Source organism: Morone saxatilis, unplaced genomic scaffold (assembly GCF_004916995.1).
Source record: "Morone saxatilis isolate NCDOM2014 unplaced genomic scaffold, NCSU_SB_2.0 Contig17, whole genome shotgun sequence".
Lineage (NCBI taxonomy): Eukaryota > Metazoa > Chordata > Actinopteri > Moronidae > Morone > Morone saxatilis.
In genome coordinates, this window is record NW_023339729.1 from 4,290,919 (window position 1) to 4,298,665 (window position 7,747).

The 7,747-nt window shown below is 36.9% G+C and overlaps 1 long non-coding RNA gene across 1 annotated transcript in view; it reads right to left on the reverse strand.

Annotated features, from left to right (window-relative positions):
- Nucleotides 1–498: 498 nt before the first annotated feature.
- LOC118327616 overlaps nt 499–7,747 on the reverse strand; it is a 32,652-nt gene continuing 25,403 nt past the window's right edge. Inside the window, exon 4 of the long non-coding RNA XR_004796708.1 lies at nt 499–3,229. This is a non-coding gene — a long non-coding RNA (uncharacterized LOC118327616). The remainder of the gene's footprint in view (nt 3,230–7,747) is intronic.

Consider the following 7,747-nt stretch of genomic DNA (forward strand, 5'->3'; position numbering starts at 1 on the left):
TTTTTCATGTATGTTTTCAGTTTTCTGCTCCAAAATGTCTTTAATAGCATAATCCAGCTCATGTTCAACAGTTTCTCGAATAGACTCATGTGCAGGCTGTCTTCTTAAAAGATCAACTTGTTGTTGAGCTACTAGAAACATTTTCTGAGCATGTTCCATATCTTATGGTCTTGATGCAATGAGACTCAATATAAAGGGCAACTGTTATAGTCAGGAGAGAAGAGAAATCCACCGGACTGGTTGATGAAGTTCTTTTTCTTTGACCTGCACATCTTTTTATCAGCCATTAGTCCAATCCCTGCCTTCTTCTTTTTAAGTTTTGATAGTGTGTTTTGTTTTAAGGTCTTTTGCCTTTTAGAACATTCAATGTCAACATTGTTGCTAGCATCATTCATGAAATCATCACTAATCAATCAATTGTTTTTATTTACAGGTAACAGTAAATCATTGCTTAAAGACAAACGCTCAACAAAATTAGTTTCTCATTTTCATCAAATCTTTATTTCTTTATCTTTATTTTCAATTAGCTTTGTTACAAAATATGTTTTTCTGCTGTTTGAGGGACCTGGTACAATTAGACTAAAAGGATGTTGCAGTCTAAAATCAAAATCTTCAATTTCTCTAGCTCCCATATCAGGAGCTGTAGGGCAATGTTGTCAGATCAGTTGGTGTACACAACTTGAAATCTTTTTTCAACTGATTTGTTTTCCAGTTCGAATGCCTTTTTATTTGCGTCTGACTTTGTCATTATAGTTTGTGTCATGTCAAGGCTCGCAAACTTGTAAACAAGGCTCACAAGGGCATCATGTGTGACGTTTAGAGTGGTTCCCTTGCCATTTCAATTGGGACTTGTTTTGGAGTGTCCGATGAGCGTAGCATTACGGACACCCTGACACAAACTCAACAATGTAGTCGTCGCCTACAGTATCTCCATTAATCTCATCGGTAAGGTCCCCTAAAAAGCAACCTGTTTCGGTGGCCCAGTCTGCAACCTTTGACACAAAAACAACGCTGTCTGTGTCAGAATAGATGGATCTCTCCCCTAACCTGTCGATCAAGTCATAGAGCACAAGTCGTGCATATGGTGTTGTCATTGCACTGATGAAGATAATATTTTTAGTTTTAGCAGCCTGTCCTACTGCATGTCTCCACTGAACAAGGGCAATGTAATCAGACACAAATGAAAACTGTCTGCCATCATACTGGTCAATGAACATGTGAATTGCTCAGGATCTTTGACTAGCTCACATGTGACCTGGTTTTCCTGCATTGAAAAACAACCCTATAAAGAATTGAGCAACAGCTATTTTTTCTGGATTTAGCTGAATCCCTTCTTTGTCGTAGTATTCCTGTATGTATTTTGCTTTTGATTCCTCATATTTTGCAAAACTGGGGTAGCCTGAAGCATCTTGCTTTCATTTTAGGAATGTCTTAACATATTCTTTAAACAGATTGTCCTGAAGTTGCACCAGAAGCGCACCATTTCTGGTTACACAGACAAAGTTGGCTTCATGTTTGTTGTTGTGTGATGTTGTTTCAAAGTCAAAAGAGACATAAGTCTGTGGCTTTGGCGTTTTTTCAGATCGTATATAACACTGATGTTGTATGTTTGATCCTAACAGATTTCTGTATTGACCACATTTACCTTTTCGGCATTTATGACCTGCAGCATTTGTTTGGTGACTTACTGAGGAGAAGCTACCGCAATCATCACAATATTTAATGTTATTACATGGTCTGAATCTTTCACGGTTTATGGATTCTGTCACTTCTTTGTGTCTGTTAAGACAAAACAGTCATCCGCAAATGCGATGACAATGACAGCGTATGGGTTTTAAATCCTGTTGTGTGTGTCATAGACAGCAGAAATACTAATGTGGTAATGATCCTGGTACAGATAAAGCCATAGTGTTTTTGGATGGGGTTGTTCTCGGGTTTGATACGTGTCCAATTTCTTCGTTCCTTGATTGTGCTGAAAAACAAGAATTTTAACACCCATATGCTGTTCAAATTTTTACCCATCTGTAAGTGAGATTTTATGGTTTGAGGCATATCCCACTTGTGCTTGATTTCATTTGTGAGGGTACATATAACGCGCTACACACATAGAGAAGCACAAGTTATTGTCTGTATTTGTTGGGACATAGAGACATGCCTGTTTTCTTTTGAATAATCTGATCATCAGCTGACATTTCCCAATTTGCGCCTCACACCACCACGTTTGTGTAACGCTGCTGTGACAACGATCTAAAGCATATCATCCGATGTTCTAAAATTTAGAACGCTGCCGCTAAAACATCTCCTAATTTAAGTTTTACTACATTTTGGACTTTGGGGTTTGACTCTACACATTCTGAGACTTGTGATGAGGGGTGTGGATTTTTGTATCTGGTTCAACAAACTCTGTTGCAGAAGACTCTGTGCAGTGGTCAATTCCACAATCTCCTTTTCTATTTTGACCAGTTCATCTTCAACAGCACATAAACTGCTGAGTGGGGATGATGGGTCATATTCAAGCCAATTTTCTTCACTATATCATTAACCATTTGCCTAATTTCCTCCTCTACATCTGAAATGTTTTTGGATTCATAATTTTCACTATGGCTTTCATCATCACTAATCACAATAACACATCGTTTGTTGTTTTACTTTGCGTAAACATTAACGAGCCATGATTACACACTGAAATAAAATAGGGGATATCAGACACTAATTATTTAGCATAATAACACATGCTACTCATTTGCTTCTGCATCTATGAGTATTTCCTTCATCACTCTTTTTCCTACTTGTTTTAAAGCAATATTGGCTAATCTCTTTGCATTGTATGCAACCACAGACTTTGTTGTTCTAAATGTCAACAGTTGCGCTCTGGTGCGCCTTAGCAGACCATCAAACTCATCTTGTGAATATTTTAAAATCTTGCTTTGATGCGGCTGTTGCACTCTTGCTCTTTGTACCAGCAGTTTGTTGCATGGATTCTCACTGTGAGCAGGTTGTTCTGTGGCCTCTGAGGGAAAGTTGTTTTCATCCCAGTCCTGTATCTGTGCATCAGTCCAGTTCGGCAGACATGCAGGTTCTGGAGTTTGTGTGTGAAGAAGAACGTTCCCCAGGGTCAATAATTCTGCTACCGCTCTCAAGTCCTGGGTGTTGGGAATCACAACAGATGGTTCAGGGCCTCCTAGAATGGATGGAGTATCTGGTACTGATGACTGTATAGGACATATTCCTGCAAAGATTTTGAAACAAAACTGACTTAAATAATGTAATTCTGACACAGTTTCATTTACAACAGAGGTCTCAAACTACCAGCCTCAAACATTTCCGGCCCGCCATTCCCTTTACCTCCGCCCTGCAACATGATGCCAAAACATAATATAATCTCGTCCGCAAGAGTCTTTTTTTTTTTTTCAATGGTCAAAAGGATATTTATCTACACACCCAGATTAACACAAAAAATCTGTTATAGTCTCAATGTTACATCAAAGGTTGTAGTATAGGATATAAGTATCCACACATACAAACATATCTATACATACATTAAAACCAATACACACATATAAGTCAACCCACATACATATAGATACATATTCACAAAGAAACACATACTTCACACACACACACGCACACATATTATATATACACACACACATACTATGCATATCCATATACACACTCCCATGTAATTATTCAATGCACCAAAAATAACAATAAACAAACCAACAATAACATAAATGTTTCTAACCCTCCTGACTTTTATCAGCTTCTGCCTTCACCCACTTAGTTTTTCACCCATGTTCAAAAATGTGTTGTGTTCTTTATTCCTTTTAACAATATTTTTAAGATCCCACTGACGCTTCAAAAACATAAATATTGTCACCAGATCACCAAGCATTATGGTGAAAGGACAACTATAACAATTTTAATTATATATACAGAAATCCATTTTTCAACTTTAATCCAAAACAATGCACCTTCCTTACAATGGCAAAAAAGATGAACATCTGACTCCTCTTCCTCTTCACAAAATTGACATAAGCCACACTGTTGAATGACCTATTTGTTAAGCATTTTCAGGCAGGTATCTGTAAATTAGTTTTAGTTTTTAACTGATGGAAACATTAAAGGTAGTTGCATAAATACATGTAAACTGGGACTGAATAGCTGCCGGTGCAGCAGATATTTTATTGAGATGCATGTATAATTGATATATTTTGTTGTTTATTTTTGCTATGTTAATAATAATAACAACTATATGGACAGCATGACATTTTATTTATAAGACATGTTTTTGTCCCTACTGTTTATTAATAAAAAATATTCCTTTTTCAAACATCTGTTCAATAAATAATGGTTTATCCTTGATTAATATATTTCCATTGCACCATAACACTTGACTTTGGATTTCATAATTATATTCTGATATTGGTACTGAAACCAGCTAATATGGAAAACAGTCTCTTTTTAATTCACTTTGCTGAGAACCAATTTGGATTCATAATAAATTTAGGTATAAGGGATGCTTTTAATGCAAAGTTTAGTGCTTTAAAATTTAACAATTTCATTTTCATAATTGTTATATAAGTAAGCTCTTTTGATCTTATAAGGCTTATTTTTGTTCATATCACAACTCTTCTCCTGGAGAAGGCAATGACATGAGCATATATATAAATTGAGGTATTATTAAAGTGTTTATTACAGTTATTTTTCCATATAAAGTTAAATAAGTCATTGACAATTGTAATTTTCTGTCAACTGTTTGTATGTGTACTGTTGTTGTGAAAACGGAATCCAAAACATGAGTTGTGTTTCTTGAGCGACTTTATAAATCTTCCTGCTGACCAACAAAGTAACTGACAGACACACACAGTCTTTACGATACATTGAAAGAGAAGCAGAAAAAGATGGGGCAGGGCAGCCGGTGTGTGTAACACAGATGCGTACGTGTGTGCGAGTGACAGAAAAAGGAGAGAAAAAGCAAGAGCACAAAGTATACAAATGACCTATAGATATAGAAATATACCCCTCCACCGTTCTGTGGGAAACAATAAAGCTTAAGTTGCTCCCCATAAGCAGCATAGGCTGCTCTTGTTTAAGTTGGGTCTCTGAGAGAGAGAGGGGATTATGTTGCTTGCCAATAAATAAACAGTTGTAAATTCATAATTTAATAAATAATTTTAATACTTAATATACAATGTTGTTAAGAATAGTTGCTGATGGGCAGATACCGCCTCCAGCAATCAGTGATTGGCCTTAAAAACCCTGATTGGATTATTATTATATTATATATAGGATTATTATTATATTATATATAGAATTATTTTTTGTAGTTGTTTCATAACAATTTAAACTACCCTTATAGGTTTTTCATACAATACTAGACGTTTCTATTTTTTAAGTTGGTGTAAAATAATGACAAAGGTGCCTGCAATGTATAGAAACTCCTGTTTGACTTATGATGGCAGTAATGTAATTTTCAGAATATTGTGCTTTATTGTAGTACTCAAATACTGAAGCAGCCCTCCTACGAGATGACAACAGCAGTAGAGGCCCCAAGCCAATTTAAGTTTGAGACACCTGATTTACAGTGTTTTAAATAAGATATCTACCTGTATCTGACTTTGCCTGTAGAGGGAGAATCCGCATCCTTCTAGTGCTTCTAATGCTTGGACTTTTTGTGTGATGAATGTTCCCTAGTATCGATAATTCCACTGCTGCTCTCAAGTCCTGACTCTCAGGGATCACAAAAGGTGATTCAGGATCTTCTGGAGTGGATGGATACTGATTGCCAGTGGGTCTGGACACTGGAGTATCTGTGATCAAAATAGGACTGGAAGGGGCTGCAGGTTCTAGGGCTCTATCCGGTGCTGATGAATGTACAGGAAGTATCCCTGCAAAGATTTTCAAACAAAACAATACTGACTTAAATAACGTTGTTCTGACACACTATAATTTACAGCAGTAATAATATATTTACCTGTATCTTTGCCTGTCGAGTAAAAGGCAGGGCCCTGTTACAGCTGCAAATGATGCAGTTTGCTGGAAATTGTTTGGCATTGTGCCTTTGCTGGGACTACTTTATATAGGCAGCTCTTTCCTGACTCACCGTTTGTTTGCCTAGTTTTGTTATTGTTGGTAATACTTTTATTGTCACTGTTTTTTCTTTAATATGTCTAGACATTCATTGTGTAATGTGGTATGTTTTATCTGTATGTTTAGCATATGTTCCTTCTTGAAATCAGTCAGTTTTGAACGGTATTGCATTAGATGTTATTATCATAGTTATTTTGAGAGCAAAATGGCCCTTGTTAAGCCTTTTTAACACAAAGCAGTCTGTCACACTGTCATGGCTTACTGGGAGACTTGAATAGAACAGAAACATTGTTCATGTTAGTAACACCTGTTTTTCCTACCAAGACATGTCAAAATGTCTGCTGTGACAAAGGCCTATCAGACAATGAGCAACATTAGCATTGCTTTGAAGTCGGGACGCATGGTACGGATTTTTTTCAGCCGATACATTTACCAATAATTACCTGCTTCTCACTCATACCAATAACATAACCAATAATTTCACATTTTTGAAAATGTGAAAACACACCTAATAATAAAGATTATAGATGCAGTGAGCAAAGATGGATGATCTAATATTCCATAGCCTCTCTACTGTTAGTACAACAAAAACAAAGAACCCTTCAAATAGTCATTTATTTTTTCAATAAGTTCATCAAAAAACTTCACAAACATACTTTGGCTTTCATAGAACACAAATCCTATCAAAGTTTTCGCATAACAATTCAAAATAAATTATTAGAATTATTATTATTACCAACTGATAATTTATTAGCTATAATAGAATTATTGGAGTAACATATATACTTCTCATTATCCTGATCCCAATTATCATGCATCCCTACTATGAATGTAAGTCAATATTCTGTCTCTTAGTGCAGGAAGTGTTGTGTTTATCATAGCTTGTTGTTTTGCTTGTTTACTAAAGAAAAACAACTGCCTGCTGTGGCTGGTATCGAGGCTCATTAGAGTGGACTTTGTGGGTTAAAAACAATTAGCTAAAAGAGGCCAAAAAGCTCTGTACAGCTGCACACTGGGGTAATAATTCTCTGTGGACTCAGAGCTAAGGGCAACACTATTCACAATACACACAGTCAATGGACCCAGTGTAAGTATAAAAATATAGATCAGTGCAGCTTTAACTTTAGGTAGGCTCATCATCTTTCTCTGACTCACATGAATGCAGCCGACTTTTGGACTTTCTGTAAACACACCACTGTGCTCAGTGACAGTCAGCCCTCTTGTTGAAGGACAGTCTTCCTACTCACTGTAGCACTGCACAAACAAACACACTGTGCATGCTCAGTGGTAAATCAATCTCAAACACATAAACACACCCTCCACACTGCGGTCAGTGCAGAATCACATGTGCACTCTCACACACTTTGGTGTTTTCTGAAACAACACCGATGTGTGAAGGGAGTCCTGTTTGACTCCATAATTCTCTTTCTCCTATCATCGTTGTTAGCGATGACTCAGAGGAACGGTGACTCATCACATCCTCCAGGTCCCGCAAACACGCAAACACAACAACCTTTAACACCCTTCTTTCTTTTTACTGGAAGCAGGTTCTCCTTTTCAGTCAGAGAAATAATTTTGTTTTCCTTCCCTGGTTCCCTTTGCTCCCCTGGACTCTCTGGGGTGCTGTGTATGCTTGTGTGTGCATGCATGTGTG